Source organism: Dendropsophus ebraccatus, chromosome 14, assembly GCF_027789765.1.
Source record: "Dendropsophus ebraccatus isolate aDenEbr1 chromosome 14, aDenEbr1.pat, whole genome shotgun sequence".
Lineage (NCBI taxonomy): Eukaryota > Metazoa > Chordata > Amphibia > Anura > Hylidae > Dendropsophus > Dendropsophus ebraccatus.
In genome coordinates this window covers 63,088,145-63,111,417 of record NC_091467.1, presented here as the reverse complement: position 1 = coordinate 63,111,417, position 23,273 = coordinate 63,088,145, and positions in this window count along the sequence as shown.

Here is a 23,273-nt window from a genome sequence, read left to right as displayed (position 1 = left end):
GGGGTATTATGACTTTTTTCATCTATTCTGATACTAGGAATGAGATCACAGGGTGTGCAACCACGGGGGATGAGTGTGAGATGACAGGGGGCCAACCACATGGAATTAGTGTGAGATCACAGGGGGTCCAACCACAGGTAATAAGTGTGAGATCACTGGAGGTCCAACCACAGGTAATAAGTGTGAGATCACCAGAGGTCCAACCACGGTTGATAAATGTGAGATCACAGGGGGTCCAACCACTGGGGATACATGTGAGATCACAGGGGGTCCAACCTCAGAAGATAAGTGTGAGATCACAGGGTGTTCACCACTGGGGATAAGTGTGAGATCACAGGCGGTCCAACCTCAGAAGATAACTTTGAGATCACAGGGTGTTCACCACTGGGGATAAGTGTGAGATCACTGGAGGTCCAACCACAGGAGATAAGTGTGAGATCACAGGGGGTCCAACCAAAGGAGATATGTGTGAGATCACAGGGGGTCCAACCACTGGGGATAAGTGTGAGATCACTGGAGGTCCAACCACTGGGGATAAGTGTGAGATCACTGGAGGTCCAACCACAGGAGATAAGTTTGAGATCACAGGGGGTCCAACCACTGGGGATAAGTGTGAAATCACAGGGGGTCCAACCACAGGAGATAAGTTTGAGATCACAGGGTGTTCACCACAGGTGATAAGTGTGAAATCACAGAGGGTCGAACCACAGGAGATATGTGTGAGATCACAGGGGGTCCAACCACAGGAGATATGTGTGAGATCACAGGGGGTCCAACAACAGGAGATAAGTGTGAGATCACAGGGGTCCAACCACTGGGGATAAGTGTGAGGTCAGCGGAGGTCCAACCACAGGAGATAAGTGTGAGATCACAGGCGGTCCAACCAAAGGAGATATGTGTGAGATCAGCAGATGTCCAACCACAGGAGATAAGTGTGAGATCACAGGGGGTTCAACCACTGGGGATAAGTGTGAGGTCAGCGGAGGTCCAACCACAGGAGATAAGTGTGAGATCACAGGGTGTTCACCACGGCGGATAAGTGCGAGATCACAGGCGGTCCAACCACAGGAGATAAGTGTGAGATCACAGGGGGTCCAACCACTGGGGATAAGTGTGAGATCACAGGGGGTCCAACCACAGGAGATAAGTGTGAGATCACAGAGGGTCCAACCACTGGGGATAAGTGTGAGATCACTGGAGGTCCAACCACAGGAGATAGGTGTGAGATCACAGGGGGTCCAACCACTGGGGATAAGTGTGAGATCAGCGGAGGTCCAACCACAGGAGATAAGTGTGAGATCAGCGGAGGTCAGACCACAGAGGATGTGTGAGATGACTGTGGGGTTCAGACCATAGGGGATATGTGTGAGATCACGGGAAGAAGGTGTGTGTGGGGGGAGGGGGGCGGGGGGCAACCACATGGGATGTTGTGAGATCATCGAGGGTCCAACCACAGGCGGTTGAACTCCACAATAGGTCACTGACTACTCTATGGAAGTCTTTATTCTCTATGGGATCCTTTAACAATGCTTTAGAACTTTCAATGATCCAGAGCATGCTATAATTCTATTACCGGCACGTGGTACATGGCAGGAGACCGGCACGTGGTACATGGGGCAATATGGTTTGATCAAATTATATAGCAACATCCTGGCATTGTTTTTTAACATTGGTATCAGCCATAGGTGTGATGTGCAGCAGCTCCTGTCGCAATTTATAATTCTATTACTATATAACCATGAAATATAGCAATCTGTATATATATAGACTTCTGGGTGATGGGAGCAGATATTACACAGGACTCCAGCACACGTCTGCCATATATAAAATGTAGACAGGGTGTGATTATGGGCGTTCATCATAACTGATGGCTAAATGATTATCACACACAAGAACCTGGAGCGTAATCAGCTTAGAAATCTTCCAGTGCACAAGGACTAAGCCTCAGCCTAGGTGGATTAAGTCGCCATCTGCGCTCTGAGGTCATATGCTCACACAATGCCGAGCTGTCAAATGACCCATTTTGCAATTAGTTCTTCAAATGATATCTCATTACAAGAACTGGCACATTATCCACATCTTAGTTCTCTACCAACCAGCACTGCGGGAGGACAGGGGAATTACTAAAGAAGAACCCTAGACACAACCACTGCAAGCATCACATGTGCGGAATACCTCCTCATGTCACATGATAATCGCACACAAAAAGTGTAATGCTGCCCTCTAGATAAAAGACTATAATTACCATATGCCCCTATACATAATAATATAAAATACTGCCCCTTATGTACAAGAATATAACTACTATAATACTGCTCCTTCATACAAGAATATAACTGCTATAATACTGCTCCTATATACAAGAATATAACTGCTATAATACTGCCTCGTATATACAAGAATATAACTACTATAATGGTAAGGTTGAGAGCAAATTGACCGGCACCAGCGGTTCCTAGCCCGACGAATCGCCGTACTAGGCGTGAAACATTGTTGCTTTTGTGAACACACCTGATTTTCCACCCCCGCTCTCCCCGCAGCACCCGCTCTGATGTACCTGCAATAAACCACCTGCATCTGTCCAGTTTGGTGAGTGCGAGATTCTGTTTCTTGACTGTTACATAACTACTATAATACTGCTCCTATATACAAGAATATAACTACTATAATACTGCTCCTATATACAGGAATATAACTACTATATACAGGACTATAACTACTATAATACTGCTCCCTATATACAGGAATATAACTACTATAATACTGCTCCTATATACAAGAGTATAACTACTATAATACTGCTCCTATATATAAGAATATAACTACTATACTACTGCCCCCTGTATACAGGAATATAACTACTATAATACTGCTCCTATATATAAGAATATAACTACTATACTACTGCTCCTATATACAGGAATATAACTACTATAATACTGCTCCTATATACAAGAATATAACTACTATAATACTGCTCCTTCATACAAGAATATAACTGAAATAATACTGCTCTTATATACAAGAATATAACTACTATAATGAACAAGGATCAAGAAACAGAGTCTCGCACTCACCGGACTGAAGATGCAAGTGGTTTATTTCCGATACATCAGAGTATTTATTCTTGTCTTTTGTAACAACTTTATTGATGTTTTTTTTATTCTTGTCCTTTGTAACAACTTTATTGATTGTCTTTCAACAACTTTATTGTTACCTGCATTGCTATTTAAGCACCTCCCCAGCACTCACAGGGCGTTCCTAGCCCGACAAAGCGCCTCTGTAGGCGTGAAACATTTTGTTGCTCCTGCTGAACACACCTGCTTCACCATCTCCCCTCTCCCCGCCTAGCCTACTCTGATGTATCGGAAATAAACCACTTGCATCTTCAGTCCGGTGAGTGCGAGACTCTGTTTCTTGATCCTTGTTCATTTATCCTGCCTTTTTTGTCTCTGCACCGCCGCTCCACGGTTTGGATACAGTTTGTGTGCCATATACTCCAGTCCCGGGTTTCCCACATTGGGTGTACCTTGTAGTTAGTGCCGGCCGGAACTCTCGCCATACGTATAACTACTATAATACTGCTCCTATATACAGGGATATAACTACTATAATACTGCTCCTATATACAGGAATATAACTACTATAATACTGCTCTCGTATACAAGAATATAACTACTATAATACTGCTCCTATATACAAGAATATAACTACTATAATACTGCTCCTATATACAGGAATATAACTACTATAATACTGCTCCTATATACAGGAATATAACTCCTATATTACTGCTCCTATATACAGGAATATAACTACTATAATACTGCTCCTATATACAGGAATATAACTACTATAATACTGCTCCTATATACAATAATATAACTACTATAATACTGCCCCTTATATACAAGAATATAACTACTATAATGCTGCTCCTATATACAGGAATATAACTACTATAATACTGCCCCCTATATACAAGAATATAACTACTATAATACTGCTCCTACATACAAGAATATAACTATTATAATACTGCTCCTACATGCAAGAATATAACTACTATAATACTGCTCCTAAATACAAGAATATAACTGCTAGAATACTGCCCCCTATATACAGGAATATAACTATTAGAATACTGCTTCTATATACAAGAATATAACTACTATATTACTGCTTCTATATACAAGAATATACCTACTATAATACTGCTCCTATATACAAGAATATAACTACTATAATACAGCCCCCTATATACAAGAATATAACTACTATAATACTGCTCCTATATACAGGAATATAACTACTATAATACTCTCTCTATATACATGAATATAACTACTATAATACTGCCCCCTATATACAAGAATATATCTACTATAATACTGCTCCTATATACAAGAATATAACTACTATAATACTGCTCCTATATACAAGAATATAACTACTATAATACTGCCTCCTATATACAAGAATATAACTACTATAATACTGCCCCCTATATACAAGAATATAACTACTATAATACTGCCCCCTATATACAAGAATATAACTACTATAATACTGTTCCTATATACAGGAATATAACTACTATAACACTGCTCCTATATACAAGAATATAACTACTATAATACTGCTCCTATATACAGTAATATAACTAGCATCCCCAGTAATATAACTAATATCCCCAGCACTCACAGGGCGTTCCTAGCCCGACAAAGCGCCTCTGTAGGCGTGAAACATTTTGTTGCTCCTGCTGAACACACCTGCTTCACCATCTCCCCTCTCCTCGCCTAGCCTACTCTGATGTATCGGAAATAAACCACTTGCATCTTCAGTCCGGTGAGTGCGAGACTCTGTTTCTTGATCCTTGTTCATTTATCCTGCCTTTTTTGTCTCTGCACCGCCGCTCCACGGTTTGGATACAGTTTGTGTGCCATATACTCCAGTCCCGGGTTTCCCACATTGGGTGTACCTTGTAGTTAGTGCCGGCCGGAACTCTCGCCATACGTATAACTACTATAATACTGCTCCTATATACAGGGATATAACTACTATAATACTGCTCCTATATACAGGAATATAACTACTATAATACTGCTCTCGTATACAAGAATATAACTACTATAATACTGCCCCTATATACAAGAATATAACTACTATAATACTGCTCCTATATACAAGAATATAACTACTATAATACTGCTCCTATATACAAGAATATAACTACTATAATACTGCTCCTATATACAAGAATATAACTACTATAATACTGCTCCTATATACAGGAATATAACTACTATAATACTGCTCCTATATACAGGAATATAACTCCTATATTACTGCTCCTATATACAGGAATATAACTACTATAATACTGCTCCTATATACAGGAATATAACTACTATAATACTGCTCCTATATACAATAATATAACTACTATAATACTGCCCCTTATATACAAGAATATAACTACTATAATGCTGCTCCTATATACAGGAATATAACTACTATAATACTGCCCCCTATATACAAGAATATAACTACTATAATACTGCTCCTACATACAAGAATATAACTATTATAATACTGCTCCTACATGCAAGAATATAACTACTATAATACTGCTCCTAAATACAAGAATATAACTGCTAGAATACTGCCCCCTATATACAGGAATATAACTATTAGAATACTGCTTCTATATACAAGAATATAACTACTATATTACTGCTTCTATATACAAGAATATACCTACTATAATACTGCTCCTATATACAAGAATATAACTACTATAATACAGCCCCCTATATACAAGAATATAACTACTATAATACTGCTCCTATATACAGGAATATAACTACTATAATACTCTCTCTATATACATGAATATAACTACTATAATACTGCCCCCTATATACAAGAATATATCTACTATAATACTGCTCCTATATACAAGAATATAACTACTATAATACTGCTCCTATATACAAGAATATAACTACTATAATACTGCCTCCTACCTGTGAGGACGTGTGTTGGTAGCTCTCCTGCATTGCTCTGATGCCTGGAGAAAGCCCGGGGCGGGGCCACCCTGGGTGGGGAAGCTCCCCAAGCGAGGCCCAGGCTCCAAGGCCTACACTGGGAGACAACTCCCAGCATTCTACAGTGGATGAAAATCCCAGAGTGTCCAGTAAGCAAAGCAGCAATGTGAATGTAAGCAGCAAAAGTACAGTAAAGAAAGATTTGAAGATGGAAGTCAGAAAGACAACTAAAGAAACAGCAGCAGCAGCAGGAAGCCCAAAGCCAAGCCAGCAAGGTGAACTCATGGTGAGACAAGCAGCAGGTGAACAGCCCCCCACTCCTGCACCCAGACAGAAGAGGACATCTCTGGAGAGACAGACCCTGCAGGAGAACATCAGGCAGCAGGTGATGGTCTCCAGGATGGTGGGTCACGGCAAGACCAGATCTGCAGCGAAGCAGGAACCAGGTGATAGCAAACAGCCTGAGAGACCACAGAGGCCTACACCAGAGGAGAAGGAGCCAGAGAGACCAGCAGCACCAACAGAGAAGGAGGCAAAGAGAGCACCTGAGCTGCAGATGGCCGAGGAGATCCCAGGTCTGGTAAGGAGAATGGGGGAGCTTAAACACCATAAACAAATGCTGCAGTTACAAATAGACTGTATTTACAACCTTAAAACTGTCAACCCTGAGAGTAATACCCTGTATGATGCTAAGCTGCACTCCCTGAGCGTTGAGCTGGCTGATGTGGTGAGGGAGATGGACTGTGTCCTGGAGAGGATGGGGCCTCTGGCTGAGACTTACCATAACCAGGAACGCTTTGCTGCCCAAGCTCAGACTGTATCATCCCAGTCCAGACCCTCAGACGCTGCGTCTATGTCCCAGCGAGGGCCCCGTGTCATCCTGCAGGCCCCAAGCTTTGTGTTCCAGGAGGGCAAGAAACACCAGCAGGGACAACAGCCAAAAACATCTCTGGCTGTCCCTGAGCAACAAACTATCCCTCAGACTGCACATGCACTACAAGTCTCAGCCAACACTGCACGGCAGCAGGACAGTTTAGAGTCATTGGTGTGTGAGACTATGGATAGTAATGGTGATCATGCTGTGTCTGACCCTCAGGCAGCAGCACATGGACTACAAGTTCCAGGAGTAACAGCAAAGGCACTACAAGTCCCAGCCAACACTGCACAGCAGCAGGATAATGGGGAGTCATCTGTGTGTAAGACTGTGGACAGTGATGGAGGTCATGGTTTACCTTTCCCTCAAACAGCAGCACGTGGACTACAATTCCCAGTAATAACAGCATTGGCACCACAAGTCCCAGCATGCAGTGACAGTGGACAGTCATCTGGGTGTCATACTGTGGACAGTAGTGGTGGTCATGGTGTACCTCAGGGGTCAGGGGTTGGAGGGGATACGCAGTCTGTGTGGGACATGGAACCATCTGATGATGCCATGGTTGATGGGGTGGTGGAGATAGAAAATAATGTTGCATGTGATTTCCCCACATTACCCCCACAGGTTGAGGCTGCCCCTTCTAGTACAGATCCTCACCCTAAACCCCCTGAGAGTGCCCCCCGTCAGGAACCTCCCAGAAATGCCTGGAGTCGGGGTGCTCCATCATTCACCCCCAGTGCCCATTATACCGGCCAGGCGTTTAAGAGGAGGAACGTGGTAAGGTTCAAGCATAAGGGCAACAAGGAAGACCTCCCTGCCAGGAGACTAGTCATCCGGGAGCTCCTGTGCCACCAGATGGGGTTCTCACCAGCCGACATCCTGGCAGTAATAAACCTTCCAGACAGACAGGGCTATGACGTCAGCTTTAAGCTCATGTCCAGTCTGGATCGGTTTTGGGCGCAGTTTCCCAGGTTTAGGGACACAGACAGCTGGAATAAGTTCATTCTCATTCCCATTTCTAAGCCTGATACCGCTACTGTAAATATAATTTTCTGGAATGAGTCTGTTCCTCCCCAGGATATAGTGGTATGGCTCAGGCGACACTGTGACCTCATGTCTGACCTCACCAAAGCCCGTGATGATGATGGTATCTGGACAGGCGGGTGGAGGGCACTGGTAAAGCTGCGCCAGCACAATAACATCACGCTGCATCTCCCCAATTCCTTCTTCATTGGGAGAGAGAAGGGGGTCTGTTTCTATCCTGGGCAGCCTAGGAAATGCTTTAAGTGCGGTAAACTGGGTCATGTGGCGAGTGTGTGCACGGTGCTGAGGTGCAACCTGTGTGGGGAGGTCGGCCATGTCAGTTCCATCTGTAAGCACATCCGCTGTAACCTATGCGGTAGGATTGGCCACCCGCACAGGGAATGCCCAGATGCCTGGCACAACATATGTGGAGATCTCCCTGACCAGGACTTGCTGGCAGCCACAGACGTCTTAGAGGAGGAGGCTCTAATATCAGGGACAATACTGACCAGACAGGAGGTCCAGCAGGGGTCCGACAATTTAACACCAGGTCCATCATCAGAGGGGGTGCAGGGACACACAGAGGGGGTACAGAGATGCACAGAGGGGGTGCAAGCACACACAGAGGGGGTACAGAGACACATGGAGGGGGTGCAAGCACACACAGCAGGGGTACAGAGATGCACAGAGGGGGTGCAGGGACACACACAGGCCACCTCAGACCAGCAGCAGCCACAAGTAGTCTCCTCTATGTCACCGTCTGTTTTTGAGGAAATAAAGAGTAACAAGAGGAAGAAAAAAGACCCGTCCACCCGCAAACCTGAGGAGAGTCCCAGTGCAGGCCAGAGGGCAAAGAAACAGGTCTCTAGTGGTGATGGAGTCATGGTCTTATCTAATAGATATGATGTCCTCTCGGAATCAGATGGTGACTATGAGAAAGAGCTAGAAAGGATTGATAAAGAGTGTGAAGAGGACACAGGGCTCCCCCGCACAAAAAAGAAAACCCCCACTATAGAGACTCCGACACAGTCAGATATGGAGACTGGAGGTAGAGACAGCGACTCTGACATGTGATGATGGCAGTCACGTATATGGTATTCCTCTATTATCTTCTCATGGCTGGGTTCTCATTAAACATCATCTCCAGTAATGCCAACAGCATAAAAGTAAGAAGGACGAGACATGCAGTATACGACCATCTGAGACACCTGAATGCTGATGTCATCTTCTTACAGGAGACACGTCTGACGTCATCTGGACTGTTGTCTGAGGCCCAGAGAGATTGGACATCTGGTCCGTCCTTTTGGTCACTGGCTGTAGAGCCTTATGCGGGAGTAGCCATATTGTTTAACACCACTGACGTGACTGTACATAGGATGACTGAGGTTGTTATGGGAAGGTGTCTGGTCCTTGAGGTCACTGTCCACGGCAGACGGCTGAGGTTTATTAACATCTATGGCCCACAGACAGTGACTGAAAGGATCCATGTCCTTAATGAGGTGAAGCCATACCTCTTTACCTCTATTCCCGTTGTATTAGCTGGAGACTTTAATGTTGCCCGGTCATCAGGTGACAGGTCCTCCGGCAGAGCTGTGGTCAGGGACTCTACAGTCCTTAATAACATCATTTTGCAGGCTGGTCTGAGTGACGTCTTTACACAGGGTGGAAGGAGGCCGAAATTCACATACTGCTGTGGTGACAGGAGGAGTAGAATAGATCTGGCGTTTGTGAATCCCACAGAAACTGTTAGCGGGATGAGTGAGAAAGCCGTCCCATACTCCGACCACCTGGCCTTGTGTTTCTGTCTGGGAGTCGCTAAACGTCCAGATCTTGGTAGGGGGTTATGGAAACTTAATTCCAGCCTCCTGGATGACGTTTATATCCAGCATTGTGTTCACTCCCTCCTCCAGAACCAACTTGAGAGAGTGGATTTTTATGACAGTATGGCTGACTGGTGGGAGGATGTCAAGGAGGAGATTGGCTCCCTCTTGAGGAAACTGTCTATTAGAAGAGGGAAGAGTAAGTATGGCCAGTATCTAAGACTGCGTAAAGAATTGGAGTCACTCTATTCGGCGGGAGGGGATGACCAACAAAGGATTGACCGGCTGAAATCTGAGATAAGGCAGTATCAGTACAGTAGGTATACCTCCCTGGTGGTTGAACGGGATTATGGGTCCTTAGGGTCTCCTGATCCCTTCGAGAGTTGCCGGGAGCGCGTGGCAAAGAAATCTGTCAGCGGTCTCACTGACTCCCAGGGTGTTTTGCAGGAATCGCGGGAGGGTATCCTGGAGGTCGTGAGATCGTACTATACTGACTTGTTTCAGAGGAAGGCTTTGGATAAGGAAAAAGTGACCCAATTCTTGGAGGCAACTCCAGTGCCTGATACTAATAATTTGGACTTTTCTCCTTTGACAGCAGAATTATCGGTGGAGGAGGTCAAAGAGGCCATTGATAAGTTACATCTGAAGAAGGCACCAGGTCCAGATGGTATCACAGCTGAATTCTATAAGAAATTTAGAGACCTCTTGGCTCCAATCCTCGTGGATGTATATAGGAATTGTCTAGAAAATCACCTGATGCCTCCATCCATGAGGGTCTCATCGCTAATTCTGCTGTCTAAAGGTAAAGACCCTAGCGACATCAAGAACTGGAGGCCAATTGCCCTCTTGAATGTCGACAGGAAAATTCTGGCAAAAATTCTGTTTTCTAGATTAGTTTGTTTGTCCCCGGCACTGTTGGCAGGCTGTCAGTATGGCACGGTAAAAGGGCGGAACATCTCTGGAGCGGTGCTCTCCATCAGGGAGATGTTTGAGAGATGTAAGGCCCTTGGGTGTGGGAGATATGTTGTTGGTCTTGACCAGGCTAAAGCCTTTGACAGAGTTGATCATGCGTATCTATGGGCCACTTTATCAAAGTACGGTATTCCGGGACAATTCATAGATTGGCTGAGAACTTTGTACTGTGAGGCTGAGAGCTTTCCTCTGATCAATGGTTGGCAGGGTGGCACGTTCAGGGTTGAGGCAGGGGTGCGACAAGGTTGCCCACTGAGTCCACTGCTGTATGTGTTTGCTATCGATCCATTCCTGAGATGGCTGCAGCGGTGTGGTTTTCAGGGGGTACCAGTCCCCCATTGCTTGCCCCTGGATGTTGTTGCCTACGCGGATGATGTGACTGTAGTGATATCTGAGCCTCGTGAGGTGGAGATGTTGTCTGCAGCCATCAGAAGCTACTCGGAGGCCTCAGGGTCTCTGGTCAACCTTGAGAAGAGTCAAGCTTTCTGGACATTGAGTAGAGACCCAGATTTTGATCTGCCGCAGTTTGCCAAGGCCTCCACCCATATTAAGATCCTTGGGGTTAAATTTGGGAGGGACGATAATTCCAGGTTAAATTGGGAAGAGAAGTTGGATGCCGGAAATGTAAAGGTTCAGCGGTGGAAGAACTGGAGGCTGACCTATAGAGAGCGGATCTCAATGTTGAAGACTTACCTGGTCCCCGTCTTCTTGTACGTCTCTGTCGTCTTTCCTTTGCCAGAATCTTTCTCGGCTAGGCTCTTTAGCCTGTTCTTCCAGCTCTTATGGGGGAACAGGTTGAACCCAGTAAAAAGAGGGATAACTTACCTGCAGAGGAAAGAGGGTGGGCTAGATATGTTAAATCCAAGGGTGTTCTTTGACTCCATGTTTCTTAAAGTTAATTTTGGTTGCCTGGACTCAAACAACAGTCCTCTGTGGGTGAATAGTGTCAGGGATTGGATATTGCCTTTTGCAGAACCTTGGATGCGAGGCGGCAGTCTCAAGAGGGGGAGATTGACTCCTGGACACCTTCCCCAGTATCTGGAGTACGGTATACGATGTCTCAAGAAATGGAGTATTGATAAGTGTTTCATTGAGAGTAAAACCAGGAGAGATCTATACTCCAGAGTGTGTAAGACCTTCTACAGTGTACAGCCTGTACTTAGGGACTGTCCAACCACAACCCTGCAGGACAGTCTGAGGCTTCTCAATGGTCCGCGGCTCCCCCCTAAGTTCTGGGATATCGCCTGGCTTTCATTACAGGGGAAGCTCTTTGTTAGGGGAAACCTGAAGTTCCTCAGTGTGTCAGATCGCATGTGTTCCTTGGGTTGTCAGCAGGAGGAGACTATGGATCACTTCATCTCAGAGTGTTGGGGTGGACGGAAAATCTGGTGTGACATATCCACCAAGCTACAGATCCCCACATTACAGTCCCTGAAATACCCAGAAATCATCTATGGGGTCACATCTAATGGGTATAATATCAACCGGGGGACCCTGTATCTGATCATCTCTGTGACCAAGTACTATCAGTGGCACACTAGAACGCGAGTCTCCATACATAGTGAGACATTCAATCACAGCAAAGCCATATCCCTCATTATGTCAGAGCTCAGGTGGATCCAAGCACTAGAGGTCAGGAAAAAGGGGGAGAACATCAGATTATGGAGGAACGTCCATCTGGACTGATGTATTGTATTGTATTGTATATTGTCATGGAGGCTATTATTTATTTATTTACTTCTATTTCTTTTCCCCTTTAGTTAAAATGGACTTAAGTTACAATTAGTATAAATTTATTTTCCTTTGCAAAAGTATAAGTTATACTGTATGATCATTTATTTATTTATTCTGATGGAAAAGTATTTCTGTATTTATGTTTGTTTTATACCAATAAAAATTGCCTCCTATATACAAGAATATAACTACTATAATACTGCCCCCTATATACAAGAATATAACTACTATAATACTGCCCCCTATATACAAGAATATAACTACTATAATACTGTTCCTATATACAGGAATATAACTACTATAACACTGCTCCTATATACAAGAATATAACTACTATAATACTGCTCCTATATACAGTAATATAACTACTATAATACTGTTCCTATATACAGGAATATACTACTATAATACTGCTCCTATATACAGGAATATAACTACTATAATACTGCCCCTATATACAGGAATATAACTACTATAATACTGCTCCCGTATACAAGAATATAACTACATACCTCCCAACCGTCCCGGATTTCGGGGTGCTGTCCCGCGGTCCCGGAACGCCCCCCCCGTGTCCCGCAATATATGTGGCCCCAGCGAAAAAAACAATAAACCAGTAACTCACCTGTCCTCCGGTCCCAGCAGCTCCTCTCCCGGCAGAGCGCGCACTCCCGTCATCCTCCGTGGCGGGCAGTGGAGTACAGAGTCACTGACTGTACCGGAAGTAATTCATATAGAGGCTGCAGGTCACTTCTGGCACAGTCAGTGTCTCTGTACCCCGCTGCCCACCCCGGAGGATGACGGGAGTGCGCGCTCTGCCGGGAGAGGAGCTGCTGGGACCGGAGGACAGGTGAGTTACTGTTTTTTTGTTTTTTCCGCTGGGGCCACACTAATGGGGGGTATTGGCTACTCTGTGGGGCGCTATATGGGGGCATTGGCTACTATATGGGGGGATTGGATAATATGTGGGGCACTATATGGGTTATTGGCTACTATGTGGGCCACTATGTGGGGGATTGGACACTATGTGGGGGATTGGACACTATGTGGGGGATTGGATACTATGTGGGGCATATATGGGGGCATTGGATACTATGTGGGGCATATATGGGGGCATTGGATACTATGTGGGGCACTATAATGGGGGATTGGATACTATATAGGGCATTTTTGGGGGGATTGGATACTATATAGGGCACTATTCAGTCAGCAGCATGTGGTGACTGTAGGGGAGTGGCTATGGAGAGTTAATATGGGGGCGTGGCTATGGAGGGTCGCTATGGGGGCGTGGCTATGGGACCGCGGCGCACATGTCCCTCTTTGCTCTTTGCAAAAGTTGGGAGGTATGTAACTACTATAATACTGCCCCTATATACAAGAATATAACTACTATATTCCCTTCCCTGACTGTGCACGCCTGCGGGGGGGGTGGGCGCTGACTGGCACAGTGTGGACTTAGTGTAGGGACCCATGTGTATCAGATACCTGCACGCGGTACATGGGGCAGTGTGGCTTGATCAATTCACATACAGAATTCTGATGTTTTTTATGCAGCCGAGAGGTACTAGTATTAGCCATAGGTGTGAGGTGCAGCACTCTTTTTCTTCCCTGAACCGTATTTTGTTTCTCTCTTTTCTCCGTGTTTTGCACTCCTCCTGGTGAGACCCACATGACCGCAATTAGCAGGAGACACCTGAGTGCTCATGGTTTTATTCCCTCCTGTCTGTCCCATTCTATCTTTGATAGCTATGGTGAGTGCAATACCTTATCCAGACTTGTGCTGTTTGGGGGCAGCTTCCTCCGCCGGTGGTGCTGGCTGGGTTTTGGTGTGGCATTTTTGGGTCTGGTCCTGTGGCATGGGGGTTGCAGGGCCGTTCCATGGCCTCCCTTCCCTGACTGTGCACGCCTGCGGGAGTGGTGGTCGCTGACTGGCACAGTGTGGACTTAGTGTAGGGACCCATGTGTATCAGATACCTGCACGCGGTACATGGGGCAGTGTGGCTTGATCAATTCACATACAGAATTCTGATGTTTTTTATGCAGCCGAGAGGTACTAGTATCAGCCATAGGTGTGAGGTGCAGCACTCTGTTTCTTCCCTGAACCGTATAACTACTATAATACTGCTCCTATATACAAGAATATAACTACTATAATACTGCTCCTATATACAAGAATATAACTACTATAATACTGCCCCTATATACAGGAATATAACTACTATAATACTGCTCCCGTATACAAGAATATAACTACTATAATACTGTTTCCTATGTACAAGAATATAACTACTATAATACTGCTCCTATATACAGGAATATAACTACTATAATACTGCCCCTATATACAAGAATATAACTACTATAATACTGCTCCTATATACAAGAATATAACTACTATAATACTGCTCCAATATACAAGAATATAACTACTATAATACTGCCTCCTATCTGTGAGGACGTGTGTTGGTAGCTCTCCTGCATTGCTCTGATGCCTGGAGAAAGCCCGGGGCGGGGCCACCCTGGGTGGGGAAGCTCCCCAAGCGAGGCCCAGGCTCCAAGGCCTACACTGAGAGACAACTCCCAGCATTCTAAGGTGGATGAAAATCCCAAAGTTTCCAGTAATGAAGAGAAAGTAAGCGGCAAAGTAAAGATATGAAGATGGAAGTCAGTGAGAAAGCTAAAGAAACAGCAGCAGGAAGCCCTAAGCCAAGCCAGAAGAGTGAGCACATGGTGAGACAAGCAGTAGAAGCAGCAGGTGCACAGCCCCCCACTCCTGCACCCAGACAGAAGAAGACATCTCTGGAGAGACAGACCCTGCAGGAGAACATCAGGCAGCAGGTGATGGTCTCCAGGATGGTGGGTCAAGGCAAGACCAGATCTGCTGCAAAGCTGGAACCAGGTGATTGCAAACAGCCTGAGAGACTGAATAGACCAGAGCCACAGAGAGCACAGAGTCCGGCACCAGCAGAGACGGAGCCAGAGAGAGCACCTGAGCTGCAGATGGCCGAGGAGATCCCAGGTCTGGTAAGGAGAATGGGGGAGCTAAAACACCATAAGCAAATGCTGCAACTACAGATAGACTGTATTTACAACCTAAAAACTGTCCAACCAGAGAGTAACACCCTGTATGATACCAAACTGTACTCACTGAGCATTGAGCTGGCTGATGTGGTGATGGAGATGGACTGTGTCCTGGAGAGGATGGGGCCTCTGGCGGAGACTTACCACAACCAGGAACGCTTTGCTGCCCAAGCTCAGACTGTATCATCCCAGTCCAGACCCTCAGATGCTGCGTCTATGTCCCAGCGAGGGTCACGTGTCATCCTGCAGGCCCCAAGTTTTGTGTTCCAGAAGGACAAAAAAGACCAGCAGGGACAACCACATGCACTATTAGTCCCAGCCAACACTGTACAACAACAGGACATTGGGGAGTGTGGAGAGTCATCTGTGTGTGAGACTGTGAAAAGTAATGGTGATCCAGTTGTACCTAACCCTCAGACAGCAGCACATGGACTACAAGTCCCAGGAGAAGCAACATCGGCACCACAAGTCCCAGCCAACACTGCACAGCAGCAGGACAGTGGACAATCATCTGGGTGTCAGACTGTGGTAGTCATGCTGTACCTGAGGTGTCAGGGGTTGGAGGGGATACACAGTCTGTGTGGGACATGGAACCATCTGATGATGCGAAGTAGATGGGGTGGTGGAGGTTGAGAAAAATGTTTTATGTGATTTCCCCCCATTAACCTCAGCAAGACCCACGCATGTTGAGGCTGCCCCCTCTAGTACAGATCCTCACCCTAAACCCCCTGAGAGTGCCCCCCGTCAGGAACCCCCCAGAAACGCCTGGAGTCGGGGTGCTCCATCATTCACCCCCAGTGCCCATTATACCAGCCAGGCGTTTAAGAGGAGGAACGTGGTGAGGTTCAAGCATAAGGGCAACAAGGAAGACCTCCCAGCCAGGAGACTAGTCATCCGGGAGCTCCTGTGCCACCAGATGGGGTTCTCACCAGCAGACATCCTGGCCGTAATAAACCTTCCAGACAGACAGGGCTATGACGTCAGCTTTAAGCTCATGTCCAGTCTGGATCGGTTTTGGGCGCAGTTTCCCAGGTTTAGAGACACAGACAGCTGGAGTAAGTTCATCCTCATTCCCATTTCTAAGCCTGATACGGCCACGGTAAATATCATCTTCTGGAATAAGGCTGTTCCCCCTCAGGATATAGTGGTATGGCTCAGGAGACACTGTGACCTCATGTCTGACCTCACCAAAGCCCGTGACGATGATGGTATCTGGACTGGAGAGTGGCAGGCACTGGTAAAGCTGCGGCAGCATAATAACATCACGCTGCATCTCCCCAATTCTTTCTTCATTGGGAGAGAGAAAGGGGTCTGTTTCTATCCTGGGCAGCCCAGGAAATGCTTCAAGTGCGGTAAACTTGGTCATGTGGCGAGTGTGTGCACGGTGCTGAGGTGCAACCTGTGTGGGGAGGTCGGCCATGTCAGTTCCACCTGCAAGAACATCCGCTGTAACCTATGTGGTAGGATCGGCCACCCGCACAGGGAATGCCCAGATGCCTGGCACAGTATATGTGGAGATCTCCCTGACCAGGACTTGCTGGCAGCAGCAGATGTGTTAGAGGAGAAGCTCTAATGTCAGGGACAATACTCACCAGACAGGAGGTCCATCAGAGTTCAGACAATGTAACACCAAGTCCATCATCAGTGAAGGTGCAAGTACACACAGAGGGGGTACAGAGACGCACAGAGGCCCATAGAGGCCACCTCAGACCAACAGCAGTCACAGACAGTCTCCTCTATGTCACCATCTGTATCTGAGGAAATAAAAAGCAATAAGAGGAAGAAAAAAGACCCGTCCTCTCGAAAACCTGAGGAGAGTCCCAGCGCTGGCCAGAGGGCCAAGAAACCAGTCACTACCACTTATGGAATCATGGTCTTATCTAATAGATATGATGTCCTCTCAAAATCAGATGGTGACTATGAGAAAGAGCAAGGAAGGATAGATAAAGAGTGTGAAGAGGACACAGGGCTCCCCTGCACAAAAAAGAAAACCCCCACTATAGAGACTCCGACACAGTCAGATATGGAGACTGGAGGTAGAGACAGCGACTCTGATATGTGATGATGGCAGTCACTAATATGGTATTCCTCTATTGTCTTCTCATGGCTGGGTTCTCATTAAACATCATCTCCAGTAATGCCAACAGTATAAAAGTAAGAAGAACGAGACATGCAGTATACAACCATCTGAGACACCTGAATGCTGATGTCATCTTCTTGCAAGAGACACGTCTAACGTCATCTGGACTGTTGTCTGAGGCCCAGAGAGATTGGACATCTGGTCCGTCCTTTTGGTCGCTGGCTGTAGAGCCTTATGCGGGAGTAGCCATACTGTTTAACACCACTGACGTGACTGTGCATAGGATAACAGAGGTTGTTATGGGGAGGTGTCTGGTCCTTGAGGTCACTGTCCATGGCAGACGGCTCAGGTTTATTAACATCTATGGCCCACAGACAGTGACTGAAAGGATCCATGTCCTTAATGAGGTGAAGCCATACCTCTTTACCTCTATTCCCATTGTATTAACTGGAGACTTTAACGTTGCCCGGTCAGCAGGTGACAGGTCCTCCGGCAGAGCTGTGGTCAGGGACTCTACAGTCCTTAATAACATCATTTTGCAGGCTGGTCTGAGTGACGTCTTTACACAGGGTGGGAGGAGGCCGAAATTCACATACTGCTGTGGTGATAGGAGGAGTAGAATAGATCTGGCGTTTATGAATCCCACAGAAACTGTTAGCAGGATGAGTGAGAGAGCCGTCCCATACTCCGATTACCTGGCCTTGTGTTTCTGTCTGGGAGTCGCTAAACATCCAGATCTCGGTAGGGGGTTATGGAAACTTAATTCCAGCCTCCTGGATGATGTTTATGTCCAGAACTGTGTTCACTCCCTCCTCCAGGACCAACTTGAGAGAGTGGATTTTTATGATGGTATGGCCGACTGGTGGGAGGATGTCAAGGAGGAGATCTGCTCCCTCTTGAGGAAACTGCCTATTAGGAGAGGGAAGAGTAAGTATGGCCAGTATCTAAGACTGCGTAAAGAATTGGAGTCACTGTATTCGGCGGGTGGGGGTGACCAACAAAGGATTGACCGGCTGAAATCCGAGATGAGCCAGTATCAGTATAGCAGGTATACCTCCCTGGTGGTTGAACGGGATTATGGGTCCTTAGGGTCTCCTGATCCCTTTGAGAATTGCCGGGAGCGTGTGGCAAAGAAATCTGTCACCGGTCTCACTGACTCCCAGGGGTCGTGAGATCTTACTATACTGACTTGTTTCAGAGCAAGGCTTTGGATAAGGAAAAAGTGACCCTATTCTTGGAGGCAACTCCAGTGCCTGATACTAGCAATTTGGACTTTTCTCCTTTGACAGCAGAATTATCGGTGGAGGAGGTCAAAGAGGCCATTGATAAGTTACATCTGAAGAAGGCACCAGGTCCAGATGGTATTACAGCTGAATTCTATAAGAAATTCAGAGACCTCTTGGCTCCAATCCTGGTGGATGTTTATAGGAATTGTTTAGAAAATCACCTGATGCCTCCATCCATGAGGGTCTCATCGCTAATTCTGCTGTCTAAAGGTAAAGACCCTAGCGACATCAAGAACTGGAGGCCAATTGCCCTCTTGAATGTCGACAGGAAGATTCTGGCAAAAATTCTGTTCTCTAGATTAGTTTGTTTGTCCCCGACACTGTTGGCAGGCTGTCAGTATGGCACAGTAAAAAGGCAGAACATCTCTGGAGCGGTACTCTCCCATCAGGGAGATGTTTGAGAGATGTAAAGCCCTTGGGTGTGGGAGATATGTTGTAGGTCTTGACCAGGCTAAAGCCTTTGACAGAGTAGATCATGTTTATCTATGGGCCACTTTATCAAAGTACGGTATTCCGGGACAATTCATAAAGTGGTTGAAGACTTTGTACTGTGAGGCTGAGAGCTTTCCTCTTATCAATGGTTGGCAGGGTGGCACGTTCAGGGTTGAGGCAGGGGTGAGACAAGGTTGCCCACTGAGTCCACTGCTGTATGTGTTTGCTATCGATCCGTTCCTGAGATCACTGCAGCGGTGTGGTTTTCAGGGGGTACCGGTCCCCCATTGCTTGTCCCTGGATGTTGTTGCCTACGCGGATGATGTGACTGTAGTTATATCTGAGCCTTGTGAGGTGGAGATGTTGTCTGCAGCCATCAGAAGCTACTCGGAGGCCTCAGGGTCTCTGGTCAACCTTGAGAAGAGTCAAGCTTTCTGGACATCGAGTAGAGACCCAGATTTTGATCTGCCGCAGTTTGCCAAGGCCTCCACCCATATTAAGATCCTTGGGGTTAAATTTGGGAGGGACGATAATTCCAGACTAAATTGGAAGGAAAAGTTGGAAGCCGGAAATGTAAAGGTTCAGCGATGGAAGAACTGGAGGCTGACCTATACAGGGCGGATCTCAATGTTGAAGACTTACCTGGTCCCCGTCTTCTTGTACGTCTCTGTCGTCTTTCCTTTGCCAGAATCTTTCTCGGCTAGGCTCTTTAGCCTGTTCTTCCAGCTCTTATGGGGGAACAGGTTAAACCCAGTAAAAAGAGGGATAACTTACCTGCAGAGGAGAGAGGGTGGGATGGATATGTTAAATCCAAGGGTGTTCTTTGACTCCATGTTTCTAAAAGTTAATTTTGGTTGCCTGGACTCAAACAACAGTCCTCTGTGGGTGAATAGTATCAGGGATTGGATATTGCCTTTTGCAGAACCTTGGATGCGAGGCGGCAGTCTCAAGAGGGGCAGATCGACTTGTGGCTTCCTCCCCCAGTATCTGGAGTATGACATACGATGTTTCAAGAAATGGAGTATTGATAAGTGTTTCATTGAAAACAAAACGAGGAAAGAGCTATACTCCAGAGTGTGTAAGACCTTCTACAGTGTACAGCCTGCACTTAGGGACTGTCCAACCACAACCCTGCAGGACAGTCTGAGGCTTCTCAATGGTCCGCGACTCCCCCCTAAGTTCTGGGATATTGCCTGGCTGTCATTACAGGGGAAGCTCTTTGTTAGGGGAAACCTAAAGTTCCTCAGTGTGTCAGATCGCATGTGTCCCTTAGGTTGTCAGCAGGAGGAGACCATGCTTCACTTCATCTCAGAGTGTTGGGGTGGACGGAAAATCTGGCATGACATATCCGCCAAGCTAAAAGTCCCCACATTACAGTCACTGAAATACCCGGAAATCATCTATGAGGTCAAATCGAATGGGTATAACCAACCGGGGGACCCTGTATCTGATCATCTCGGTGATTAAGTATTATCACTGGCACACAAGAACACGAGTCTCGGTCCATAGTGAGCCATTCAATCCAACCAAAGCCATATCCCTCATTATGTCAGAGCTCAGGTGGATCCAGGCACTAGAGGTCAGGAAAAAAGGGGAGAACATCAAATTATGGAGGAACGTCCATCTGGACTAATGTATTGTATTGTATATTGTATATTGTCACGGAGGCTATTACTTACTTCTTTTTATTTCCCTTTAGTTAAAATGGACTTAAGTTACAATTAGTATAATTTTATTTTATTATGCACAAGTATAAGTTAAACTGTATGATTATTTATTTTTTCTGATGGAAAAGTATTTCTGTATTTATGTTTGTTTTATACCAATAAAAATTGCCTCCTATATACAAGAATATAACTACTATAATACTGCCCCCTATATACAAGAATATAACTACTATAATATTGCCCCCTATATACAAGAATATAACTACTATAATACTGCCCCCTATATACAAGAATATAACTACTATAATACTGTTCCTATATACAGGAATATAACTACTATAATACTGCCCCCTATATACAAGAATATAACTACTATAATACTGCCCCCTATATACAGGAATATAACTACTATAATACTGATCCTATATACAGGAATATAACTACTATAACACTGCTCCTATATACAAGAATATAACTACTATAATACTGCTCCTATATACAGGAATATAACTACTATAATACTGCTCCTATATACAGGAATATAACTACTATAATACTGCTCCTATATACAGGAATATAACTACTATAATACTGCTCCTATATACAAGAATATAACTACTATAATACTGCTCCTATATACAGGAATATAACTACTATAATACTGCCCCTATATACAGGAATATAACTACTATAATGCGGTTCAGGGAAGAAACAGAGTGCTGCACCTCACACCTATGGCTGATACTAGTGCCGCTTGGCTAAATAAAAAACACATCAGAATTTTGTGTATGAATTGATCAAGCCATACTGCCCCATGTACCTCGTGCCGGTATCTGATACACATGGGTCCCTACACTAAGTCCACACCGTGCCAGTCAGTGGCCACCAACCCCGCAGGCGTGCACAGCCAGGGAACGGGGGCCATGGGACGGCCCTGCGACCCCCATGCCACAGGACCAGACCCAAAAACACCACACCAGAACCCAGCCAGCACCGCCGGCGGAGAAGGTCGCCCCCAAGCAGCACAAGTCTGGATAAGGTATTGCGCTCACCATAGCTGCAGCAAACAGAATGGGAAAAAACAGGAGGGATTAAAACCATGTGCACTCAGGTGTCTCCTGCTAATTGCGGTCATGTGGGTCTCACCAGGAGGAGTGCAATACACGGAGAAAAGAGAGAAACAAAATGCGGTTCAGGGAAGAAACAGAGTGCTGCACCTCACACCTATGGCTGATACTAGTGCCGCTTGGCTAAATAAAAAACACATCAGAATTTTGTGTATGAATTGATCAAGCCATACTGCCCCATGTACCTCGTGCCGGTATCTGATACACATGGGTCCCTACACTAAGTCCACACCGTGCCAGTCAGTGGCCACCAACCCCGCAGGCGTGCACAGCCAGGGAACGGGGGCCATGGGACGGCCCTGCGACCCCCATGCCACAGGACCAGACCCAAAAACACCACACCAGAACCCAGCCAGCACCGCCGGCGGAGAAGGTCGCCCCCAAGCAGCACAAGTCTGGATAAGGTATTACACTCACCATAGCTGCAGCAAACAGAATGGGAAAAAACAGGAGGGATTAAAACCATGTGCACTCAGGTGTCTCCTGCTAATTGCGGTCATGTGGGTCTCACCAGGAGGAGTGCAATACACGGAGAAAAGAGAGAAACAAAATGCGGTTCAGGGAACCGGCACGAGGTACATGGGGCAGTATGGCTTGATCAATTCATACACAAAATTCTGATGTGTTATTTATTTAGCCTAGGGGCACTAGTATCAGCCATAGGTGTGAGGTGCAGCGCTCTTTTTCTTCTCTGAACCGCATTTTGTTTCTCTCTTTTCTCCGTGTATTGCACTCCTCCTGGTGAGACCCACATGACCGCAATTAGCAGGAGACACCTGAGTGCACATGGTTTTAATCCCTCCTGTTTTTTCCCATTCTGTTTGCTGCAGCTATGGTGAGCGCAATACCTTGTCCAGACTTGTGCTGCTTGGGGGCGACCTTCTCCACCGGCGGTGCTGGCCGGGTTCTGGTGTGGTGTTTTTGGGTCTGGTCCTGTGGCATGGGGGTCGCAGGGCCGTCCCATGGCCCCCGTTCCCTGGCTGTGCACGCCTGCGGGGTTGGTGGCCACTGACTGGCACGGTGTGGACTTAGTGTAGGGACCCATGTGTATCAGATACCGGCACGAGGTACATGGGGCAGTATGGCTTGATCAATTCATACACAAAATTCTGATGTGTTATTTATTTAGC